Consider the following 26,407-nt stretch of genomic DNA (forward strand, 5'->3'; position numbering starts at 1 on the left):
TGAGGACAAGGGAAATTTCTCAGTATTTTCCCCTCTCCCTTCTCCATTATTTTCTGTTTACAAAGCAGCTGTGTCAAGAAAAAAATCACCCAAACTCATTAACACAATTTATATTTGTCCTTTCCAGTGACAGGCAAAGAAAATCCAAATTTTGATTCAAATCTTTTGGCCACTCTGAAAAATAGAACATCAGTTCACAAATGCCAAAACATGGCCCCTTAACCTTGTGGAGACTGAGGGTGACAGCTGGAGGAGCAGAGACAGTCGAGACGGCTGGTAAAGCAGCCAAGTGGGCTTGGCTTTGTTTTGGAACCTCCTAGAACCCTGTGGTCAATAGGTCCTTTGGGAATGATTCCTTCCACCTTCATGTGAATCTCACAGTGTCATCATCCTCTGCTCTGTCTTTTCCTCCTTCTTATCCAAAGTGCTTTCCACTTCAAGGGAGCAAGAATAAATTCGGGGCATAAACCATAAAGAAACTTGGGATGGGAGTGGGGAAAGACAAGGGTTAATATTGGAGATCAGCAACCTTAATGGACTTGCTCATTCCATCAATGCAACAATCAGGCACAATTTTGGGTTATATGTGATGGAGAATACCGTCTGTATCCAGAGAAAGAATTGTGGAGTTTGAACAAAGACCAAAGACTATTACCTTTAATTTAAAAAAGAAAACATTATCTTATTATGCAATCTTGCTATCTCTTATATTTTCTTTTTTTTTCTTCTTAAGGATATGATTACTCTCTCAACACATTCAATTTAGATCAAGATGTACCATAGAAACAATGTAAAGACTAACAGAATGTCTTCTGTGGGAGGGGTGGGGGAGGAAAGCACGATTAGGAGGAAAATTGTAAAATTCAAAATAAATAAAATTTTTTTAAAAAATTTTTTAAAAGGGGCAGCTAGATGGTGCAGTGGATAGAGCACTGGCCCTGGAGTCAGGAGTACCTGAATTCAAATCCTGTCTCAGACACTTAATAATTACCTAGCTGTGTGGCCTTGGGCAAGTCATTTAACCCCATTTGCCTTGCAAAAGCTAAAATTTTTTTTTTAAAGTAAAATAAAGTTCTTGGAATAGAAACTTTAAAAAAATATTGGAGATGGGGAGGCTAGGTGGAGCAGTATATAGAGCACCGGCCCTGGAGTCAGGAGTACTTGAGTTCAAATCCGGCCTCAGACACTTAATAATTACCTAGCTGTGTGGCCTTAGGCAAGTCATTTAACCGTATTTGCCTTGCAAAAACCTAAAATACATACATATATATATGTATATATATATATATATACATATGTATGTATGTATGTATGTATATTGGAGATCAGACCCTGTCTCTGGCATCAAGGCATTTCTAATCAATTGGGAGAAACAAATATACAATTGTTGAAAATATGGTGGGAAGAAATAAAATAAGAGTGTATCTTAGGAAGAAGGTATTGATCCCTAGATGATATGGATCCAGTTAATCAGAAAGGAAGTGGATCTAGATTTGCAATACTTGAAGGAAAGCTACAAAATTGCTATAATGACCAGCTGGGGCCCCAAGAGGAGATAGGGACATGTACCCCTCAATTTTTATTAGAGAGGTGCAAGCTATGGATGTGGAATATGATCCTGTAGACTATTACTGGCCAATGAGCTCTCTTTTTCCTTGTTATGAGATAAGGCTCATTATGGTAGTGGGGTAGGAGAATATTTGGAAATGATTATTATAAAACTAAAAGGCATCAATAAACATTTTCAAAAACTTAAGATGGGAAACTGCAAAGTAGAGGATGTTCCATGTGAAATCAGAGACTCAGGACTTTGGCTCAGGGAGATGAGAGGGATGGAGCCAGGTTCAGTGAACACACCTAGAAAAGAGCTTGTTATAGAGAGACAAAAGTCAAACAGTAGTATGACTGGCTGCTAAGTCAGAAGCCAGTAGTCAAGGGGGAGTTTGTGTTGATTTCAGCGAAAAGCCTCTAGAAGACAGGAAGGGGCACATTGAGGAATCCACATTGAGATAGCTGAGCACAGGAAAGCCCAGGTACAACTATTTGTGACAATTAGTAATTATGATCATGGAAAAATCACTTCATTTTCCTATGCCTCAGTTCACTCATATACAAAATAGGAATAACATTTGCAGTTCCCAGAATCCAGTGTAATCTTGAGGCTCAATGGAGATGCTAAGAAAAAACTTTGCAAGTTTGAAGACAGTGTATGTCAGCTATCATCACTGTTATTAAAATAGAAATAATATAGTTGGCAATAGACAATATTGAAGTGATAGAGAAAATGCATTTCACTGCAACTTGAGAGGGAGGAGATTGAGAAGGCAGCAAGGACAGAAAACAATAGGGGAATTTTAGGGATGCTGCAGCAAAGGAAATAATTAAGTTTGGTCATTGATTCTGTATAGGGAAAGACAGAGGGGTGGGTACTCAAGATTAAGGGCTAAGGGAGGGAGAGGCAGGAAAGAGAGGCAAGTGAAGGTATTGGAGAGCTCTGGATCCAATTTCGCTAAATTCTAATTCTATAATATGAATGCCATTTCAAGCATATGTCTTTAATATTTATATTAGTTCACTGTCTGTGGTATCTTAGGAAATTGTAATTTCTCCCTTTTAAGTCTATTTTTGCTGTTGCCTTGTCTGAGGTCATAGTTGCAATCCCTGTTTTTTTTATGTTTTTGTTTTTGTTTTTGCTTTGGTAAAAATTTAATATTTTCCTCCAGCCCTTATTTTAGCTTTAGGTATATCTTCTTCTTTCAAGTCTATTTCTTATAAAGAACAGATTGTTGGTTCTTTTTCTAATCCATTCAATTATTCCCTCCGTTGAATAGGTGAGTTCATCCCATTTTTATTGACAGTTATGATTGTTAATCGCATATTTCCCTCCATCCTATTCTTTTTTTTACTTTTCCTTCACTTTGTTTCCTACCCCATTTTTTAAAGTTTTCTTTAAGGGTATTCCTTCTCTTAATATTCTCCAATTTCCTCTTTGTTTTCCTGATGAGTAAAATGTAACTGTATTCAACTGTATATTCTTCCCTCCTTTGAACAGTTTAGCTGAGAATGCGAATCAAGTTTATCTACTCCCCCCTCCCTCCTTTCCTCCCTGTTTGTATAGACTTCTAGCTCCACACCACAATTAAGTGAGACACTTTTCCCCATCCTTCTTCCCCCCTCCCCCCATACATTCCTCTTCTCCATTTCCATTCTTTTAAAATCATCAGTATGTAACAGAATCACTCATCCTACCCTGATGAGACAATTCTGAAGGAATCCCTGAAACATCACCATATATTAGAATATAAACTGTTTATCTTTGATTAGCCCATTATTGGTATTTTGATGTTTCTCCTAACTCAAAGTTTCTACTCAGCTCTGGTCTTTTCATCACAAATTCATGAAAGTCTTCTCTTTTGTTAAAAATCCTTTTGTCCCCAAAGAATTATAATCAAGTTTGCTGAGTAAATTATTTTTGGTTATAAACCTGTATATCGCCTTCTGTAATATTGTATTCCAAGATCTTCACTCTTTTAAAGTAGTGGTTGCTAAATCATGCATTATCTTGACTATGAATCCTTGGTACTTGAATTCTTTCTTTCTGAGTGCTTGCAATATTTTTTTCTTTTACCTCAAAGTTCTAGATTTTGATGGATATTTCTGAAAGGTTTCATGAGTTTTTGAAATATGATGTCTACATTCTTTTAAGGGTCATGGCTATGTTGATTAGTGTGACTAATGAATTCTCAGAAGTGATCACCTGTATTTGAATTTGTACTCTTCAAAGTTTTAATTATGTAAAGTTTAGAAATTGGTTCTGGAACAATGAAATTTGCAGTAGAAATTTGAATAATGTGACTACTTCAGGGTATTAATTATTTATACTAATTGGGAACTAACTTTAACCCAATTCTTAAATTATTTCTCCTTGATCTGTTTTCTAAAATCAGGTGTTTTCACTGTAAGATACCTTATATTTTCTTCTGGGTTTTTTTCAGTCTTTTGACTTTTTTTGTAATTTTTTTGTTAATTGACAGTCATTAATTATATTTTATCTATTTTGATTTTGGGGGAATTATTTTTTCCCCTTAGATAAAATTTTGAACCTCTTGTTCCAGACTGATAATTATCTTTTCAAATCTTTCTTCTATAACTTTCATTTCTTTTACTATATTTTCTGGTATTCTCATTTGTTTTTTTTTGTTTTGTTTTGTTTTAACATCACTTTTAGCTATTATAAAACAACAGCAATGACTTTTGTTTCATCTTTTTTAGGAATTCTAGTTGTACTTGTGCCCATGTTGTGTTTTTATTTGAGTCTTTACTCATAGATATTTAGGAGTCATTCTCTTCTGCAGGATTTATGTCTTGATGTCCCCATCACCACAATGATTTTTTTTATGATAGAATTTTTTTTTATTTGCTCATTTTTATAGCCTGACTTACTGACTTAAGACTTTACATTAGAGCTAGTCTCTATGTACTTCCAAGGGAAATGTCTCAGATGAGCTTTTGTCCTCTTAGGTCATTCTGTTACTGTCTTGGGGATATTGAGTGTAGTTACTCTAGGATCTCAAGGACTGGTCAGGCTGGGGATATGTAAGCTTTCAGTTCCCCCAAAGTGGTCTAATTCAGTACAAAGTCTGACCACTGTTCTAATATGATCTTTGCAAGTTCCTAATATATGTTTGGATCAATATAACACTCCTATTGTTTTGCCCCTGTTGGAAGTTCCTATAGACTATTACTGGATTCAACCAATATCAGCCAATTGGAAAGCTGCAGGTTTAGAGGGATAGAACTGCAGGCTCCCCTTTGGTCTGGAATTCTGACCCTATTTATTCCTGTAGGCTTTAGGCTGGACTGGAGGCTGGAGCTAAGACCCTCTCTGCTCCTGGGAACAGAGCCAAAGAGCTACTGTATTTGCTTGTGAGCTTATTTCTTTAGTACGCAGCCCAAAGCCCACAGCCACTCCTCATTCTGGAATAGCAGGTCCCCACCTCAGTCCCCTTGGATCTGTGACCCAGAACTGAGCAGTGACCAACAGAGCTGCCTATTGGCACCTGTTTGTGTACTGTGTACAAGTTTAGACCCCTCTGTGCTGGATTTGGACCTCTTATTTCCCTGGTACACAACCTTCTTCCTAGTATTCACAAACCACTCAAATCTTTTTCCCTATTCCCACCTGGGCAGGAAAATATGACTTACTATAACTTGTTCTTGGACTTCTTGATCAGGTACATTTTCTAGCTCTTTGTGGAGGAGCTAGGGTGGTCTTCCTGTTACCCCACCATTTCAAGTCAGCCTCTCCCCTGACTCTTTTCACTAAGACCAGACTTTCTTGATGGGGCAGTAATCTCCACAATGGATCTATGAGTATTCAGCATAATCCATCCTCATTATCTCATCCTGTGCAATTCTTCCCTATGATTCTCCCATCACTTGTCCATTAAGAATTTGTCCACTCTACTGGGGGCCTTTTCTTCTGAACATTCATTGGCTCTCAGTGCCACCCTTAAGCAGACCATACTATCCCTTTTCTTGATACATGTCCAGCCCACCTGCTCCTATGCTGGGCCAGGGCCTTATCGCCTCACCTCTGGGCCCACCTACCTCAACTCTGTTCCCTCTCCAAGCTATCCTCCATTCTACCTTCAGCCACCACAGTGATTTTCCCAAAAACTTGTCATCGCTGTACTCAACCACCTCCAGTGGCTCCCTATCTCCTCTATTATCAAATATAAAATTCTTGGTTTGGCATTCAAAGCCTTTTAAAACCTATCCCCCTCCCACTTTACCAGTCTTCTTCCATCTTACATTCTTCCCCATCCTCCATCTCTTTCCACATGCTAGGGCCTCCTGGCTGTTCTAAGAACAAGACCTACCACCTCCCATTACCTTGTTAACTGCTTTTTTTTCACTGATGGTTTGGGAGGCCAGGGGATGGCTTTTGCTTTTCTTTGTATCCCCAGCTCTTGTTCCTGACCTGAAATATATGTGTAATAGATATTTACTGATTGATTGACTGACTTAAATGTTTTGAGTCAGAGAGCAGCCTGGCATAGCGGATGGAGGGCTGGCCTGGAAGTTAGGAACATCAGATTGTAGGAAGCTGCTAGGTGATATTGCAATTAAGAGAGAACTAGACTTGGAGTAAAGAAGTCCTGAGTTCAAATCCAACCTCAGGCACTTACTAACTGTGTAACCCTAGGCAAGTTGCTTCACTGTGTTTGTCTCAGTTTCCTCATCTGAAAAATGATCCAAAGAAGAAAATGGCAAACTACTCTAGGATCTTTGCCAAGAAAACCCATTGGCTCACCCATAGGGACATGAAGAATCGGATATAGTTGGATGATTTAATAACAATTTTCAAAGAGTAGCTAGATTGCTCAGTGGATAGAGCCCTGGGCCTAGAAAGACCTGAGTTCAAATCCAGATTCACACATTTCCTATATTTAACTGAATGACCCTGGGCAAGTCACTTAACCTCTTTTTGCTTTAATCCCCTAGAGGAGGAAATGGGAAACCACTACAGTATCTTACCCAAGAAAACTCCATGGATAGAAGAATCCATGGAGTTACAAAGAATTGGATTTGACTGTACATCAAAGGTTTAGTTCCCCATTCTGACATAGGCAAGTCAGTGTTCCCCAGACAAATCTCTTTTCTGAACTGGTGGAAGGAGTTTCCATACTAGGAAGTTCCCTACATAAATGAATTGTGAACTTGATTCATAGCCATTCCAAAAAATTCAACCTAACAATTTCCATTAAAAAAACAGTTTTTAAAAGCATAACCTATTGTCCAGAGTATATAAGATGTGGTTGGATGGATAGCCCATTCAGTTAGTCCATCCATACCAGTAAGCATACCTTGACCACACACTGTAAATGGATGGTGAGTTCAGTCTAGAACTGAATAAGAGAAAAGCAAATTGTATTGCCTTTGGGAAACTATAGCAGTTGCAATCCCCACCTCCTCTAAGCTATCTCTGATAAAAGAACCTCCTTTGTAACACCATCCTTTGCCCAGTAATACTGTGTAACTTCAAAATATAAAATACCGCCATCCTTGAAGAATCAAAGCAAAATATGATATCATTGATAAAAAAGTTGACAAACCTGGAAAAGATACCCAAGGTTTCCAGACCAACTGTCTCCCATCCTTAGGGAACAGTAGCTAGATCCTAAATAGAAGTTGTACTTAAACTTCCTAGAACATAAGTTTATTATTATATCGAACCTTTATTAGCATTTATTTATAACGTAGAAAACCACTATGATTAAAAAATTCTAATATATAATGATCACCAAGGCCCATGACAAACATAGAAAGATACTATAAATTCCATTCCCAGATTTTACACGTAATCTGATTCTACAGTTGTAGCATTTTAGACTCTCCCTCCCTCTACCTCCATCCCTTCCATCCGGACTATTTCCCCAGTAGTTATTTATAGCCCTGGAGTTTAGGAGCAGAACCAGAAATGGCTTTGACCCTTTTGAGGGGGGAGGGGGGAGGGGGGGAATGGTCTCCAGTATTCAGGACTACATATGGAGGATTTCCCCACACTGCCCCCACCTTTCCTATACCAGTTAATCCTGCTGCCATCCCCATTGTTTTGGATGATAAGCCATGATCATCATACATAGGGCTATATATAGTGGAGACTTTCACTTGCCTAGGGGTATGAGGGATCATAGTCTCTACCACATGTCTGACCTGTTGAAGTTGTTATTCTTTGTCCTCCATTTTTTTAGGTTTTTGGGGGTTTTTTGCAAGGCAATGGGGTTAAGTGGTTTGCCCAAGGCCACACGGCTAGGTTAATTATTAGGTGTCTGAGGCCGGATTTGAATTCAGGTCCTCCTGACTCCAGGGCCGATGCTCTATCCACTGCACCACCTAGCCGCCCCATTGTCCTCCATTTTTGAAGAAGAACAATGACATCACAGGGTGATTTTTGACTTGTGGAGCAATTGGTTGTAAAGTGAGGCAAAGCTACACAAAGTAGTCAGCCTCACTTTCTCTTCCAGAATCATCAAAATCCAGGGGCAAGATAGAAATCTGGATGACTGACAATGACCTGGGATGCAGTGGATGGCATCTTGGCATCTCGGATGCTTGACCAAGCTCTGAGTGCTCCACAGTACCTGCTTTAGCCACCTTCATAGTTGTTGGAACAAGTTGTTCTCATTCACCCATTCTGGGGAAAGTCTTGGGATAGATAACCCACTAACTCACTGATGGGTTTGAGGCCCAGCCTGTGGGTAACCCTCAACCTAGTTTAATCCATCTGCCCAGATGGTTTTCTGGGGGTGTGGTCACTGCTCATGCTCTAGCATCTTGATGTGGGGGTTTGGTAACAAGTGGACCCCAAAAGTGGATAAGCAGCCCTCCCACCAGAAGGGCTAGTCCTCCTTGAATTCTCCCTATTGAAATAGAGGAATCTCAAATTGAACACGGCCAAAACTAATTTGTTATCTTTCCTTCCAAATGTTCTCCTCTCTCCTCTTCCCAACTTCCCTATTACTGATGAGTATACATAGTTAGGTCTCAGTAAATAAATAGGTCTTATTTATCTTTGAAATCAAATGTAAGTCCATGTCTCCATGCTTTGGGGAGGCCCATTTATTTGAGTTCATTCATTGTCTGGGCTCTGGGTAAATCACTTCATCTCAGGGCTCTTGGCAGCTCTCTAACATTCTAAATTGCAAAGAAAGTACTAAGTTGGAGGGGTAAAGGGAGTTCCTTCACCCAGATCCAGTCCCTAGCCCAAGACATTTTAGCTAAATGCCAGAGAAGTACTCGGCAGTATAGCTTGACACAGGACACCACTCAGCCTTTGAATGGGCTTAGAGAACCAAGGGTAGGGGTCCCAGACCCCTGACCAACCTCGTCAGTCATCATTAGATATGGAATCTAGTCATCCTTGATCTCAGTAGCATGGCTCTGCTAGGTCCAACACCATGTCATTTATTGGGGACCCCTGCTGGTCCTGGGGGTGGACTTGGCAGACTAGGTGAATGGCTTATAATGTGTGATTCTGCTGTGGGGAGGCCTTGGATGGAGGTCCTCAGCCAGGTCCCTAGGCCAACAATTTCAAAGCTCTTCCCTCTTAGTCTGAGTTCTCTTTGCCCATGAAGTGAGCACTACCCCATGGGTCCTACTCACTGGTTAGACAATGTAGATTGGTGAAACCAAATTAAAAAACCATAAGCTTTGTAGGAAACAAGTTCAGACCCTGATCCAAATGTCAGCCAGGAGATAAAATGAAGGAAACAGTGTGGCTTTTGTATGTGGGAGCAGACCGTTTGTCAGCTTCACAGATTTATCCTGCCCTTTCTGGCAAGGGACAGGGGAATGATTTACTAGCTTGTCACCACCTCCACAAACAACTCAGGGCTGGTACTTCCCCATCCATTTTTTCTTTGCTTTAAATAGGAATTCCTATTCTAATGTGATAGGAGCTGGCAATAAGACTGTCCAGTGTCTCTCAAATTGTATAGTTTCCTGAATCAGGATGATGAGTGCCCAGAGCTACTTTCCTGTGCCCAAGCTTAGAGTACTTGAGTAACCAGTGATCCAGTACCTACTTGCCATATCTAGACCTGGGGAGGAACATGATGGGATATGGGACATTCACGTGTTGGTCTTCTGGATGGTTGACTTCCTATTAGAGAGTTGGTCTCCGATCAAATCAGCATGAATTGATTAAGGACACCCTGGTAATAGAAGAACCAACACAAGAACCTGACTACTGTGACTCTGTGCAGTGGTCCCCTTCTTGGTGAAGAGGGTTAGAGACAACAATGGGTTCCATGCAGCCTCTGTCAGGAAGTGACCTTGAGAAGTCATGAGGTGGGTAGGAGGGGGGAAGCTTAGGAGGTGCTTCAGTGGATAGAGCATGAGCCTAGAGTCAGGAAAATCTGAGGACTTACCAATTGTGTGATCCTGGGAAAGTTACTTACCCCAATTGTCTCATCAAAAAGATAGAGACAGACAGAAACAAAGACATAGAAACAGAGACAGGCAGACAGAGAGAGAGAGAGACAGAGAGGTCATCAGAGAGAGCTGGAAGGGACCTGAGACATGAGCTAGTCCAACCTTCTCCCCCTCCCCAATTTGACTGAGAGGACAAGAGAATTGAAGGAATCTGCCCAAGGTCATGCCTATAGTAAGAGGCAGGATTCAAACTCAAATGTTTCTGCCTCCAAAGCCAGTATACACTCTCTTTCTACTATTATCAGCACTCCTGTCCCAAGCTCCCTTTCTTCATCTAATGAGTCGAAGCATCCTACCTTCTTGTAGGGTTTTCTGGGATTTGCTTTGTGAAATGTCTCTAAACTGTAAATGGTTAGGAAAATTTAAGCTATGAACCCAGGAGGTTTTATTCCATCTCTTGGCTTGGTATATCATTCTTCCCAAAGATTTGAAAGTAACTTCTGGTAGAGTGAATTCAGTTTTCCATTTGGTGTCTAGAGAACTCCTGGGTATGGGGTAGGAGGTGGAGAAAACTTTCCCAAATACCAAAGGGCAATTCCTTCTGGGTCCTAGGAGCTGTTGTGGGATCAAATCCAATAGAATTTGAAAGGTTGATGCCTGGGCAGAGCAGGGCAAGGGCATCTAGGCATCCCTGGCAAGGTTTCAAAGGTACCAGGCTACAGGAAAAATAGAGAGAACCCTAGTTCAGAAGTCAGAATCCATGGCTTTGCATCTTGGCTCTGCTATTTTCAAGCTATAAGTCCCTTAATCTGCCTGAATATCAAACTCGGAGGAGGAGGAGGAGGAGGAAGAGGAGGAGAAAGAGTAAAAGAGGAGCAGGAAGAAAGAAGAGGAAGATGAAGAAAGGAGGAGGAGGAGGAAGAAAGGAGAAGGAGGAGAAAGAAGAAAGGAGGAGCAGGAAGAAAGAAAAAGAGGAGGATGAAGAAGAAAGGAAGAAAAAGAAGTAAGGAAAAGGAGGAAGAGGAATGGAGGAGCAGGAGGGAGAAGAAAGAGGAGGAGGAGAAAGATAGAAGCTTGCCAGTTTGCCTGTCCCTCCAGGCTACTGTAAGGCTAAACTGGGCTACTAACTGGAAGACGTCAGTAAACTGTCAATCCACTGCCAGTGGCAGCTGTTGGGATTAAGAAGCAATGCATATAGGTCACAGAAAACTCTGGTTTTTCTGGCACAAAAAGCTGAGCCCTTTGGAAGCATTGTATTACCAACATCCCTGGAACCTGGCACACCTTGTCTCACGCTTTCCTGAGAGGAAAGTTGATAAATTGATTAGCTACCGAGGCAAGGAGGGGACAGATCCATCCTGGGCCACTCCCCCAACATGGATTGGAGCTAGCCCACGTGCAGAGGATGGTGTGTGCCAAGCCACATAAGGCAGGGGACCCTGGCCTGGAGGGGCTTATCATCTGATGAGGGAGAAGCTTTGTCTACCAACACCTGCTCCTCCCTCCCTTAGGTGGCCCTTGCCCACATGCCACTTTCTGACTGGCTATGACATTCAGCTTCATGACCACTAGCCATGACTACCCCACCCAGACCCCTAAACTTTCCTGGAAATAGCTTAGGCTCTAAAATTATTTGTTTTTCTTTCCTTTCTTTCCTTCCTTCCTTCCTTCCTTCCTCCCTTCCTTCCTTCCTTCTTCCTTCCTTCCCCTCCCCTCCCCCTCCCATTCACACACCCTATTCCTGGCCCCTACTTGAATCCCAAATGAGAGTTAGGAGAAAGGGAAGCTGAAGCAAGGAGATCTGGGTGGGGGCTAGCTGGCCTAGGCTGACTCAGCAGGGCACATTATTGCAGGGCCTTGGAATGCCTTCCCAAGTGAAGTATTTCCCAACTAGGCCCCGAACAGTGAGGCTCCATGGGATGGGAGCCCGGACAAGAGCCTCCCACTTTCAGTTCAAGGCAGGCAGGCCACACATGGGATCTTCCCTGGGAGCCCCCCCCCCCAGGCAGGGCCAGCAAAGCCTAGAGACGTCCTTCTCTGCACATCTCTCTGGGATTTTAGATGAATTAAATGATGAGAGAACACTGAATCATTAAGGCCAAAGGAACTGTCAGAAAAGGACCACAACATGTCGGAAGGTAGGAAGGACCTTTGAACATAGACTGTCCAGTTGGGGAGGGGCCTGCCCAAAATAGGAGGGATCCATTAGAACCAAGAACAGGACTCAGAGCTTAGGACACAGCACAGAGACCAGAGGACAGAATATCATTAGAGCAACCAAGAAGGCCAAAAGCTGTGTTGTCTCTTAGAACCTAAAACTATAGTGCCAGAGCTGGAAGGGATATTCAAATCGACTAGAATAAAGTAGAAAAGGCCCTTGGAGATCCCCTGATCCCACTTTCTCATTTGGAACCCAGAGATGAGATGAGATGAGATGATGATGATGATGATGATGATGATGATGATGATGATGATGATGATGATGATGATGTTTGTCCTTGTTCTTGAAGAAGACCATGATGATATCAGGGAGGTGATACCCTGCCAAGCATGTGAATTGGATTGGAGTTGGGGGGGGCTGTGCTAAGTCCCCAGCCCCACTTTCCCCTTCAGAGCCATCTGATCCGGTGGCCAGATAGGAATCAGGGAGACTGGAGATGGCCCTGAGTTACCCAAAGGTGTACATACTGCAAAGCAATGACAGAGACTGGACTGAAAAGCAAGTTACTGTTCCCTGGGCAAAATGACTCTAGGAACTGGCTTTGGCTTTCCTGCCATTATTGGTGGTTGCTTATGATCTTTGGTTTTTAGTCAAAACTGCCTACAGGATGACATTCTCCTGTCATTCCCTACAAGGTCATCTCTTGAAGATCCAGTGAAATATCAAGCCTTAACATTCTCTGAGATTCTTAGTCAGTCTCCAAAAAGTTCTTTTTCCCTTTGTGGAGCAAACTCTAAGGGCAACTCCATGATGGGAAGAGAGCCCCAGGCCCCAGGCCCCAAGCTTAGATGAGCTGTATCCTAGTCTATAAAAGAACTACAGCTTGGGAACCCCATCTCCCCAGTGAATGGCTGCTGACAGGGAGCTTTTTCTTTTTTTTTTAATCTGGGGAAAACTATTGGCAAGCCTGGAAACTCCAATTTCCACTAAAGGGAAAAAGATGGGTTCTGCAAACTGTAGAGCAGTGCATTCTTAGGACAAGAAGCAGTGATTCTCCAAAACCTAGCAGGGGTTCATCAAGAACTCATGCTGGGCAGCCTCATTTCCTCCATTAGGCGGACTGGGGAGATATAGGCTCTATGGGATATAGATGTAACTCAACTCAATTTTCTTGGTAGTCAACTGTTCTTGAAGGAGGTATGGCAGGTTTGGAACTAGATAATATAGCCACTAGGTAGGCTCCAGACTTACTACATATTCCATACTACAGGTGGGAAGATATTCCAAATTGGCCACTAAGCCTTGGAGACTTTGCTTCTTAAATATCTCCTGTCTCCATCACTCTCCTGACCATTCTCATAACTACCGCTTGAGTTCCAATAGAAACTCTGAGGGCAGGGACTGTTTTATTTGAGTCTTCTGCATACCCAGCCAACTTAGCAGTCTGTCTGGTACATAGAGGGAATTTATTGCACTTTGGGTGTTCTGTTGTTTTAGTCCTATCTGACTCTCTGTGACCACATTTGAGGTTTTGGAGGATATTGCCCAGGATCACACAGCTAGTGTCTGAGGTTGGATTTGAACTCAGGTTCTCTTGACTGCAGGACTGGTGTTCTCTCTATCCACTGTGGCATCACCTAGCTGTCCAGTAGTACTCTCCTTCATCTGTATAAAGCCTGGGTTTCTCGGTTTGGCTTTTATTTCCTGCTCTTTCTCTATAGCTTAGGAGCCAAAACATCTTTTCCTTACTCACTATAATCTTCCCTAGTCCCCGCCTCCCGACTTCAAATAAAGAATCTGGCCCTTCAAGGCCTATTTTTGTTGCTGAGTCCTTTCAATTGTGCAAGCCTCCCTTCAATCTCTTAATATTTTTACACTTCCTCACATTCTGCCTTGTCCCTTAGAGGCCATCGAGACCAACCCCTTCAATTTTCAGATGAAGAAATAGATCAAGAGGGGTAAAATGACTTGCCCAGGGTCATACAGTCCAGGGTCTTAAGTGAGATTTGAATCCAAATCCTCCTGATGCTCTATCCGTGTTATGCTAAGATGCCTCTGAGAGGTTTTAATTGCCTCTACTAGGCCATAAGCTCTATGAATCCAGAGGTCAAAGCTCAGTCATCTCTGTATCATCCCTCACAACCTCTGGCAAACTGCCTTGCCCATGGGAGAAATTCAGACAATATTTCAGACAAGCAAGTAGACCTTCTGATCAGGAGACCCAGCACCAGACTCCTTCCTATTTCTAGGCAAATCCTGATTATAAAGTGGAAGGGACTTGGGGAGCTTGGGGTGGAGATGGTGTGGAGAGAAGAAAGACTGTACTGACAGCCCATCAAGAAACTGGTTAGGATATTCTTGAGTGTCCCATTGCCCAACACTGATGATATGGAAAGAATCGAAACCAATTTAAGGCCAAGAGACTCCCTCAGTAGCCAGACCCTTTCCAGAAGTCCTGTTTCCTGTACAGGTGAGTGAGAATGAGGCCTTGCCCAGCAGCCCCGCCCCCCACTATCATAAACATCACTGCACCTCACGCCTCCAGTCATTTGGCTGGATGGTATGATCCTCTTCAATACTGAAGGACTAGTAGTAGATATGGGAGAGACCAAAACTGAGGTGGAGCTGAACGGGGCCCAGAATCTTCCAACTCAAAGAAACTTCCAGCTGATTAAGCCCCCTTTCCCTTCCACCCCCTTCTCCCCATCCCACTGGGCCTGGCCCATTCATTCCTCAGCTCCAGAACAACCCATCCAAATTCAGGGACCATTAAATAACAGAAATATTTCAGAATATCCTTAGGAGTGGGAAGTTCTGTTGCCTTTGGGAGTTTTCCCACTTTGAGGCTGAGCAGGAGGCAAATTAAGTGGAAAGGATGAAACTAACGTCCCAAGCATTGCTGGATTCTTAGCTCTGATCTGCTTCTCTACTAGCTGGGCATCTGTAAAATGGGAATGTTAATCCTAGAAGTTTCTGAAGCAGCTTAGGCTATTGAAAGGAAGGAGCTTGGGAAACACTAACATAGTCTAAGGCACCAGTGAAATAGGAGCTGCTTCTGCCTGGGAACATTCCCCCCCCCCCCAGCTCCTCTGTAGCCTTCTCCTTTCACCCCTGGAGCTGGCCGGCGCAAGAGTTATTTTCAGGGCCCCCCAAATCCCTTTCCCCCTCTAGCTCCTAGGCGACAATTGCCCAGTAGCCTCTGAACAGATCCGGTTTCTTTTCAGAACAGCCAGATGAGAGACAGGTGGCGGGAAACAATGACAGCAGCCAGTTTGTCCAGAGCCCAGGCTGACTCGATGACATAGTGGCAGCCCCAGAGTGAGCTACCTGTTCCTTCCTCCCTGCAAGGCTGTCTTCAAGGCTGAAGGCCACCTCTGGCTTAGCAAGCTGCCTGCTATCAGACAGGCCTCCCCTGGACTGCCCCTTTCCCAAGGGAGGCCCAGGGTGTCTGCTGCCCACCACAGCCCCCATATTCCTGGAAAGATGTTCTGGGTTTCAAGATGGAGCAGATTAAGAACAGGTGGGGGCCTGGGCCAACACAGGCCCAAGAGGCCCCTGTAAATTAATACTTACTTTGCAATTTGTAATGCAAAATGGAGCTTTGGGGCCCTGGGCCAGCTGCCCCTTTTGCTGTTATTCCAGTCATTTCAACTCACCAGACATTAATGAAGAGCCAGTCTCCCCCACTCTGGGTCCTGGGCTACAAAGACCAAAAAGAGCTAGTCCCCACTCTTAAGGAATTTGGATTCTGGGAGGGGGGAAGGGGCAAATAATATGTACACAGATAAAGAACTACCAAGTCATCCAAGGATGGAACCCTGAAGGAGAACAATCCCAGATCAATAAGGCTGTCAAAGGGAAGCCAGCCTAAGACTCAGGAAATCTGAAAATAGGAGAAGGGCTTGCTTTTTGTTTACTGCCACACTTCAGTGACTTGACCTACACACATACACACACACAAGCATAATAAATCATCACATTTGCCACATATGTAAATATAACCCTCAAGAATCAAATTCTGAAGCCTGGAAGAAAAACTTCAGATGAGGGGAAATGGGTGTGGATGCATAGGGAGCTCCCCGACCAACTCCAAACACAGTCTATAGAAGCTATGACAAAATGCTTATTGTCTTGGGGAGGGAAGGAGGGAGAAAATTTGGAGCCCCCCTCAGTTTTTTTGAATGATTGTTAAAATTTGTTCTTGCATGTAATGGGATAAAGTAAAAGTTGGAAGGCACTGAGGTTAACAAGCGGGTTGGGATTTTCAGGCTATATTGGGGAAAATAGAGGGATCAGAGAGGGGATGAAGAGAAAAACTGAGCTGCTCAACTCTAACTTTACTTCTTTCTTCTCTGCCAAGACATGGATTGTAGAGGAAAGCATAGGTAGAGTTGAGTAGAGAGTTACTACCCAAGATAAGCAGGGGGATAAATATTAAAAGAACAGTTGGTTGTCCTTGATGAGTTCAACTTTCCTGACTTAGAGAGATCACATCCTTAGATACTAGAAGAATTGACCAGTATAGTTGCCAAGCAAGCTATTGTCAGGGATCCTTGGAAAGTCAGAGAAAAAGGGAGAGGTACCAACAGGCCCAGGAAGACAAATAATGTCTCCATTTCACAAAAGAATAGGTCAATGAACTTGACTTGAATTCAACTAAGAATTCTATGACATTTAAAATTTTTCATTAAAATTCTTTTTTCAGTACCATCTCACACCTCTCAGCCTGGCCAATATGACCAGGAAGGACAGTGACCCATGTTGGAAGGGATGTGGGAAATCTGGGACACGAATACATTGTTGGTGGAGCTGTGAACTCATCCAACCTTTCTGGAGAGGAATTTGGGATTAAGGCCAAAGGGCAACAAAAAATGTTCATACCCTTTAATCCAGCAATACCACTACTGGGTCTATACCCTGAAGAGATGATGAAAAGGGGCAAAAACATCACTTGTAAAATTCTTTTTCAAAAAACAAAAATCTATTTTTTCTCCCTTCTCTCTCTTTCCATTTCCCTGCAGAGTTTTTAAGTCTTTTAAAGTTTGTCTTTATAATGCTTTTGTTGTAGAAATGCTTCTCCTGTCCTGCTCACTTCCCTTTGCATTCATTCATAAAGTCTTCCCAGGTTTTTCTGAACCCACTCCTTTCATCATTTCTTCAGCACCATAGTACCACATCACATTCATCTTCCTAACTTGTCCAGCTATTCCCTCAGGGATGGGCACTCCCTTGGTCTCCAGTTTTGAGCCACCTCAAAAAATAGCAGCTATAAATATTGTTGAGCACATAGCTCCTTTTCCTCTGTGCAGTAAAGAACCTAGTGGTGGAGTCGAGTCAAAATGTCATTAAAGAGATGGTAAACACAGAAAAGGCAGAAAGAAGTTCATTAACAACTCCTCGTGAGTAATTAGGGCTAGACCTTTAGCTCTGTGAAAGGAGAATGTTGACCACTGATAAAAGCACAACGTTTTATTCATATAGAAAGGATGGCCTGTATACAGGCCAGACAGTGAGATGGAGTTGAAATTTATCCACCACCTAGACTGCAAGGAAAGTTAGTGGTGAGAAGGCAGCTTGAAAGGAGTAGCCCAGGGATCTGGGCTTTTGCCAGTTTTCAATGTCTTGGACTCAGGTCTAGATGGGAGGCTTGGCTTACATGGGATAACCAGGTCAGGAGTCCCTCAAATTTTAACAGGTTAGAACACCGAATTCACTCTAATGAGATTAAATGTAATAGGGATGAGTCAGAAGCCATAGGTTTTAGTGGGTAGAGTCAGGAAAACCTGAGTTCAATAGCTGCCTCTGACATTTACCAGCTGTGTGATACTGGGCAAATTCTGTAGCCTCTCTGCTTCAATTTCTTCATCTAGAAAAGGAAAATGTGATATCAATGGCCTCTAAGGTCCCTTCTATCAATAACTTGATGATCCTGAAGACTTAGGCTTGAAGTTTTTTTGGTTTGCTTGTTTTGAAACAGCTTTCCAAGCCTGAGGAGAGACCTGGTTTAGGCAGCAGTTGTTCGGAAGAGGATCTGGAGGTTTCGGGGGCCTACAAGTTCAAAAGGAGTTCATAATGTGTGATATAGCAGCCCCCCCCCCCAATGTGACCATGGGCTGCATGAAGTGTGTCAAAGCTTCCAGGAATAAAGAAAGGAGAGCTCTTCTAGAGAGCCCCATCTGATACTCTAATCAAAGCACTTCTGGATTATTGTGCTCAGTTCTAGGTGTTACATTTTAGGAAGGTCTTCGATAAGCCTGGAGGGTAATTGAAATAGTGAAAGGTTTACAGTCCCTGCCAACCAAGGATCTTTTGAAGAGACTGAGGTTGTTTAGCCTGGAAAAGAGATGGCTTGTTGGGGCTGTCCTAGAGAACCAGGAGCACTGGTGGGGAAATGAAGAAAGGGAGATTGAAGTCTGCTGTTGGGTAGATGAGGTTGGATGACGTTTCATAGACACGGTAGGTTCCCTGACTTTGGAGGCTGGATGGTCACTGGTCATCCATGGGTTCGTACTAGCCCATTTTTACCAATGAACTCACAAGCTTAGCCTTCAGCCACCATCTTCAGAGGGATTCATTACTCTGATTAATATAAAAATGTTCACTTATTTATGACCTATTATTGATTGCTGTCTCATGGCTGTAGCTTTAAGAATTCACATGCTTGGTTAAGTGCTTACATCAAATTAATTGAATAATTACCAAAACAGTGAGGATTTATGTCTGCCCTATATGCTGGGACATCCATAGGGCTTTTTACAAATCGTAGCAAAGTATATTTAATCACGCTGTTCTCACTGAAAAAAGTAATATTTTAGTCAGGGCAAAAAAGGTTTTGTGCCATTAACAAATAAAAAAGTGTTTAACGACTTATTTCACCTTTAATTCCTTTTTCATGTCTATTTTTAAACGTCTCATAATGTAACATATTAGTATAACTGCTCATGGATAGAATCTATAAACACTGTTTTTAACTGATGTGATTGGTCTGCCAAAAGAGCGGTTTATGTTTTACTCTCCAAAAGAACTAAGGACATCAAAGAGGGTGATGTCTTGACTTGTAAGTGCGTTGATTTTGAATGAGGCGAGACTGTGCAAAATCATCAGCCTCACTTTCTCCTCTAGAGCCATCAGAATCCAGTCAATAAGTCAAGATGACTGGGGATGGTCCCTGATGCAGTGGGAGACCTTGGCCTTTTTTAAGTTAAGATCTTTCCAGGTCTGTTTGCCTGAACCAGTACCCATTCAGTAGTTAAAAGCTAGGTAAGAACTGAGGCAGAAGAGAGCCAAGTTTGCCTACATTAAAAAAAGACAATCTGGGAGGGTGAGCCCCTCAGAATTGCTGAAATGATTGCTATTAACACTCAGAGCCATCCAAATCCAAAGCAGGAGCCGGTGAGGCTTGGCCTAGGACTGATTACTGGTCAGTCAGTGAAAGCCAGAGTGATTTGGATTAAGAAGCAGAGCCAAGTAGCCCCATTTGAATCACAAAGGGCTTTGTCCAAACCTAGTTTTGGGGGAGCTAGAGCTCTCGAGAGTGATCTGTGAAAATGACCCGAGATCCCCAAATCCCTTGTCACGTCTTTTCGGAAACAAACAAACACAACCCATAACAGAATAAATAAATGGGGAGACAGGAGGGGAAGAGAATTAAAACACTAGTTTAGGGCTTGGAGCATAGAAGTGACTTGCTCACAGTCACACAGTCAGCATTTGCCAGGCAAGCTGCCCCTCAGCAGCTCCTACACAGGACTGAAATGTGCCTTCTGGCCGATTATATGCGCTCCTTCCTACTCCCCCTAGTAATAAAGAGAAAAAAAGTATTTCCAAATGCCTGATTACTATTTCTGAGGTTACAAAGATTATAAAACATCTGGTCTAAGTGGTGCAGTTAAGGAGAGCTAGACTTAGAGTCAAGAAGACCTAGGTTTGACTCCTGCCTCAGATACTTACTAGCTGTGTGACCCTGGACAAGTAGCTTCACCCTGTTTGCCTCAGTTTCCCCATCTGTAAAATGACCTGGAAAAGGAAATGGCAATGCACTCCAGTAGCTTTACCAAGAAAACCCCAAATGGGGTCACCAAGAGTTAGCCGTGACTGAAAAATAACAACTCTATTCCACTGATCAGCCTCTCTATGTCTTACCCAGTACCAGTGTTTTGAGTTACTACTTTGTAATATAGCTTCAGGTCTGGTATTGTAGCTCCCCACCCACCCACTTTTTTGCCTTAGTTCCCCTGAGATTGCTGCCCTGTGGTTCTTCCAGATTAATTGTGCTGTCATTTTTTCTAGGTCTAGAAGTGATCCTTTGGTAGTTTGGACCGTGTGACGCTGAATAAGTAAATGAATTGAGGCAGTCTTGTGATTTTATGATATTGGTTTGGGCTGCCCATAAGGAATGAGTAGTTCTCTAGCTGGGTGCCACAGTGGATAGCGCACGGGCCTTGGAGTCAGGAGGACGGAGTGGGAGTCCAGTCTTAGACACCTGAGTCTTACTAGCTGTGTGATCTTGGGCAAGTCACTCGATCCTGAATGCCTCCTATTCAGGGCCACCTCCAGGGGTCCTGATTCTTCTCTGGCCACCGGACCCAGATGGTGGTGACCTAGCACAGCAGCCCCCTCCCTCCAGGCCCATCCATGTGCTTGGCATGGTGTAGCCTCCCTGATGTCGGGGGTGAAGGACCAGCACTATCATATTTCTCCAATCATTTGGCTGTCTTTGTTTCTGCAAAAGGGGCTTTGAAGCTGAGTTTTGATCATCCCTGCGCTTGTCTAAGCAGTCGGATTCCCAGGTCTTTTGTACTGTCCATTGTTATTGCAAATAGGATTTCGCTTTCTCCTCCGGGTGCTAAATGGAAACCTGTTAATGACTGATTAAGGCAGAATGGTTAGAGCACTGGGCCTGAAGTCCGAAAGACCAGGGTGTAAATCTGGTCTCAGGGACACTGCCTAGCTGTGTGACCCTGGGCAAGTCACTGAAGCTCAGCAACAGCAAACTTCCCGGGCATGGTGGCAATTCAGAGAAGCCTCTCAGCCAGGCTTCAAGGGTTCTGTAAACAAGCCTGGGCATCCTGGGCCTCCACTTTCTCCTTCCCAGCTTTAGGGGACGAAGGAGCGGGGAGTAGGGAGCAGCCCCTCCATGCTGGGAGAACAGGGCTCAGCAAGCCCCGAATCCCTGGGCCAGCCTTCGTCCATGCACCTGCCCTCTGGCTCCTGGTTCTGGCTCCGCTTCTGGCTCTCGGAACTCCGCTCTGGGGTCCGCTCTGGGGGTGGGCTTTGGGGATCTGCTCTGGGGGTTGGCTCAGCTCAGTGGCCCGGGCCGCACCATGCAGAGGGGCAGGACTGGCTGCTGCCCCTCGCCTGCCAGGCCCGATGAAGCCCACAAGCGAGGAGCACTTGGCAGCTTGTTGTCTCATTCTGACCATTTCCTTTCATCTTCAGAATTGTGGTGCCTACGATGATCAGGGTCCTCCAAAGTGCACAGCCCCTTGACATGTGGGGCTCCTACTACAGGAGACTTTGCCCCATACCAAGAAACTCATAACAAAAAAAAAAGAGGTTTTGCAAAATCTGCTGCAACCGTATGCAACAGTTCTTACTGGCAGTGCCCCCCACCCAGGTCGTTTGCACTATTGTTTCCTAGTAGTCATTTTGATCTATTTTTGTGGTTAGTTCTTTACATTTCTTCTTTTGAAAACTATATTCTTTCAGCAATTGATGTCATGAAGAATAGTTCTTAGCCTTATAGAGAGATATACTCAAGTGTCTGTATATTGAGGGTATCAGAATTGCAGCAGAGATGATCGATTTTCCTCATTGGATACTTTCCATTCTTATTCTAGCTGCATTGCTTTTGTTTGTGAGAAAACTTTTGTTAGCCCTACACTGGGGAAGAATCAAATGAGATGTCATGCAACTCACAGCCTTCCTCCCTTTTCTCCCTTCTTTCTTAGACCAAGTATTTTTTTTTAGAAAGATTTTATTTATTTTGAATTTCACAATTTTCCCCCTTAATCTTGCTTCCCTCCTTCCACCCCCCACAGAAGGCAATCTGTTATAGACTAAGTACTTTTTGTAAAATGGCATAAAATACCTGGCTACCATGGAAAGCAGTTTATATGACCAGCACTTAAGCCAGCATCTGCAGAAATCAAAGAGCTGCCACCTAGAGTTGCTATTAATTGTTTTTCAAGTGTGATGCTAAGAAGGCCAAAGAATCACAGTCCTGTAGAGAAGGACAATTAGCTTTGTTGTTGGTCTGGGACCAAGTCACATTCAGGCCCAAAGAGAATTTGGAACTCATCCATCTTGACTTCCTTCATCCTACGTGGGCCCAAAGTAGAAGGGTATAGGTGAGCAGATGGCAAGCAATCATTATACCCTGATCAAACAATTCCAAACTGTTGCTTTGATAGGGTCAGAGTCACTTGGCACTCCCTCTGTAATATGTCCTATCTAGCCCAAGTTGGACTAAGGTGAATTTTTTTTGGTAGTAGTGGGGGGGGGGGGGATTGCTCCTTATCATCACTGCAGTGACTGGTAGCTTCCAGGTCCAGCAAAATGACTCTTTAGGGAGAGGATCTGCAGTTTTAGGGGCCTAAAGTTGGAGCTTTCGCTGGGGGAGTGGGGAAGGGGACATCCTATATGGGGACATTCTTAAAGTTCTGAGTGGAAATGTGAAAGCATCAGCAACTGTGCTCTCTGATTGGCTCCAGAGCTCTTCTGCAACTCTCTGAGCTTCCTTTTTTCCCCTCATCCTCTTTGGTGAACTAATCCACCAAATAATTTTGACCCAGCCATCCATCCTTCCACCCACCACCTCCTCCCCACTTCCTCCCTCTACCCAAAAAAGAAATCCATTATGGGCAAGCAGCACAGTCTTGGGCATTTTCATTTCAATTAAGCACGTGGAGCTCTTTGTCAGTGACCTGTGAAAGCCATCCTCCAGTCAGGGCCTCTACAAAGGCCCTCCATTCTTGGCCCTTGGGCTGCATCCAGACTCTTCCTAAGAGTCTCTTAATCAGTAGTGCTCACTGCTAATGGGCCCGAAGATTGGTTTTGAGAGGTGACAAATCTCCAAGTGCTTTGTTCTCTTCCCTCCCTCCCAGTTTTCCAGAATTTTGATTTCCTCAGTTTATTTCTCTCCCAACAGCATTGCTATTGAGAGCACATAATGCCCTCTCTCCAGAGAGAACGGACAAATAGCATTTCTGTTCAAATGCAGCCGAGAGAGATTTGTTTTTCCCTTAGAAATGAGTTAACAAATACCACTTCCTATTCAAAGACGTCAGAGAGGCAGTCTGATTGTGTGGAAAGTCTTGGACTGAGAGTCAGAAGACTAGGGTTCAAGTCCTAACTGTCACTTGTTTTCTGTGGGGTCTTGGGCAACTATCTCCAGGCATCTAGTTTCTTCTTAGGACAAAAATGAAGGGGACCAGACCAAGAGACCAAACCAGGTAACCACTAAGATCCATCCCTTCCAGTCCTAAAGCCTGCCATCCCTCCTTGTAGGGCAAATGGGAAGAATGCCTTATCCAAGACTAGAGGAGCTGGGTCCCAGGCCTGGCTCTTCTACTTACTCCTTGTGTGACTTGAAACCAATTTCTTCCCCTTTCATTCAGTGCCAGAGTTTCTTCTTCTCTAAAATAAATGGGATAGGACTAGATCAGCTCTTTAAAGACTTTTTTTGGACCAAATTGAGGAAGCATACACGTTGGGCATTCTAGGGATGTTCTCCACTGGACCCTCACCAGGACCCTGAGGCATTAATGTATTATCTGCAGAAATAATTCTGATCCTGAATGAATGAGGACAGATGGGAAAGATTCCCCTGCCCCAGTGAATACCCAGGTGAGATCATGTGACCGAAATCAATAGTGGTGTCCAATTTTCTCCAGTTAGGTTAAGGAGCATGTGAATGGGACTGATGGAAGTTACTGGTGGGAGATATCCAAGACTGGTGTTGATCAGGGCAAGATCTTTGCTAGGACAAAGGTGGGAGAGACTCAAGAGAATAGGACAACAGAGAGCTGAATTGGTTCACCCAAGCATCAAGATGGGGAAGGGGAAAGAGTATAACCAATGAATATGATGGTCTAGGAAAGAACTGAGGAGTGCAGGGATGGGGAGTCATGGTGATGAGGAAGAGCTGGTGTAAAGAGAGAGGGGGAATAACAACACATTGTAACCAGAAAAAGGAATTTCAGACTTCAAATATGGAAGTGGCACAGATACTGACCATCTCTGTGTATAGCTAAGGTGGTGTGGAGGAGTGGATCAAGGGAAATAAGCAAGCTGGAGGATTTGGGGGAGAACATAATTTTATGTGTCAACGTCTTCAAGTATGAAAGCAAACTGTGAGTCAGACCCTGAACTATTTTAAGAAAAGGAGAATGTCTTGGTGCTAGCTATCAGAATCTTGATTGGGTGGTAGATAGGGGTTAAATGAACTTCAAAGGAGGGGAGGTTAATGAGTGGTAGTGGTGATAGAAGAAGAATCTGGAAGTGGTGATGGAGAGCAAGGAGGATTCCAACTTCCCCTACTCCAGGATCAGTGGTTCAGGTTTGGGGGGCAGGAACTGGGCTGTGAGTGAAAGTACAACCAATGATGTAAATGGTAGCCAAGGAGTCTGTGGCATCAGGGTTCAGGGAGTGCAAGCAGATGAAGGGGGTTGAGAATGGTTTCAGATAATAAGTTGTCTACCTATGGAGCAGGCATTCCAGAGGGCACCAGGGAAGGGGTCCCTCTCTGATATTTGACTCCAGGTCAGGAACTCCTCAGCTGCTTCTTTTGGTGCCTATTTTCCTTTAGAATCAAGGTTGTGGTTGTTCCTGTATATTCATTTGAGGATTTCAATTATTTGCAGAACTTTGCTGTAATCCTGTCTAGAGAGATCATGTAGCTAATCCTGGTAAGTGATATTCCTGACCCTTCTCCATCTACAACAGAGAGCACACTACCTCTCACACTTCACTCCTTTCTGGCTTTGGGGAAGAGCTTAGCCTGAGAAGGAAGGCCACATCCACTTGGAAAGAAGTGCTCATTGGGGATTTGGGGGGAGGGGGCTTTAAATGTTCACCATTTGTTGACTGTGGTAACAGCATTCTCTCTGGTAAGAGTCAACACCCACGACTAGACCAGGCATCTGCCCCATTTCTCCCATACCTCTTTTCCCCTTCTATGTAACCTCTCCACTCCAAAGATACCAAGCCAAAAAGTCATTGACTCTGAAATGATTCCCAGAGCAATCCTGGTTTCCTGATCTGAATTGGACTCTTCCTCCCTCCTTCCTGACCCTGCTGCCAAGCCCTAGTGTAGAACTGTCATTTGTCAGCAATCATCTGGGTCAGGTCCCATGTGGCATAACTGCCTCATGGGGCCTCGTCCCCACCGCTCTGGGCCTCCCACCTGCCACATGGGGCACAATGGTTCCCACCATTCTGAACCTCTCACCTTTGGGACCTCAGGCTCAGGATGGCTTTCCCACATCCTGTGAGATATATGCTATACCAGCACTCCAAACTTCAGCAGGCCCTCACAAAACCAAACAGCAGAAATAGGAAAAAACTGAATCTTGATCATTACATCTGCGTGCAAATCCATGGGCCCAGATAGAGATTAAGGTGCATACCTGTGAATTTCTTTGTATGTGTTACACACTTGTGCAGCTATAATTGCTCCTTCTAAAGACCAAGATCTGACTATTTTTAATAATTGTAACCTCCTTACAGGAGATTAAAACCCCCTAAGAGCTCTCAAAGCAAAGGAGAACTAGGAATAGGGGGAGCAAAAAGAAAGGAGAAAATTAGGTAACTCTACCCACTGAACCAGGAACAGAAAGAGAAACAAGTGTAGACAGCGCAGGAAGAAGGTAGAGCTGTGATGAGTCCTGGGCATTGTCAGGGTTATTTATTACTTATGCTCTCCAGGGTATAGATCTGGGACCACACAGAGTCTGGGGGAATGGATGAGGGGGTGTCTGAAGAGTCTTCCTCAGATCCCAGAAGACAGAATGGGGTTTAATGAGGAAAAGGGATTGAGAGGCAGACGGAATTGTGATTTCAGGAAAAACTTCTTAATGTTTATTAGAGTAATCTAAAATTGAAATGGGCTTTCAAGAAGTTAGCTAAGGCCTCATCAGGGACAGCACAGAGGGCACTCTCATTCAGGTACATGGTGGACACTTAACCTTAGCCAGGAGAGTAGAGAGCAAAGTTATCTCCAAGCCAATGGCTCCCCAAGAGTGACAGATCTGGGTTCAAATACTGGTTCTCCTTGGTAAGTGACCGGTGTTGCAGAAGGGCCCTCTC

General features: G+C 43.6%; 1 protein-coding gene and 1 long non-coding RNA gene across 4 annotated transcripts in view; one reads left to right on the top strand and one right to left on the bottom strand.

Moving 5' to 3' along the window:
• CITED1 (Cbp/p300 interacting transactivator with Glu/Asp rich carboxy-terminal domain 1) overlaps window positions 1-26,407 on the top strand; it is a 139,166-nt gene that overhangs the window by 72,954 nt on the left and 39,805 nt on the right. The gene's annotated exons all lie outside the window — the stretch shown is intronic.
• The window catches only part of LOC141502528 (uncharacterized), a 48,003-nt gene that overhangs the window by 20,838 nt on the left and 758 nt on the right, over window positions 1-26,407 (bottom strand). Inside the window, exon 2 of the long non-coding RNA XR_012472581.1 lies at window positions 23,677-23,737. This is a non-coding gene — a long non-coding RNA (uncharacterized LOC141502528). The remainder of the gene's footprint in view (window positions 1-23,676; window positions 23,738-26,407) is intronic.

The sequence above is a fragment of the Macrotis lagotis genome, chromosome X, assembly GCF_037893015.1.
Source record: "Macrotis lagotis isolate mMagLag1 chromosome X, bilby.v1.9.chrom.fasta, whole genome shotgun sequence".
Taxonomy (NCBI): domain Eukaryota; kingdom Metazoa; phylum Chordata; class Mammalia; order Peramelemorphia; family Peramelidae; genus Macrotis; species Macrotis lagotis.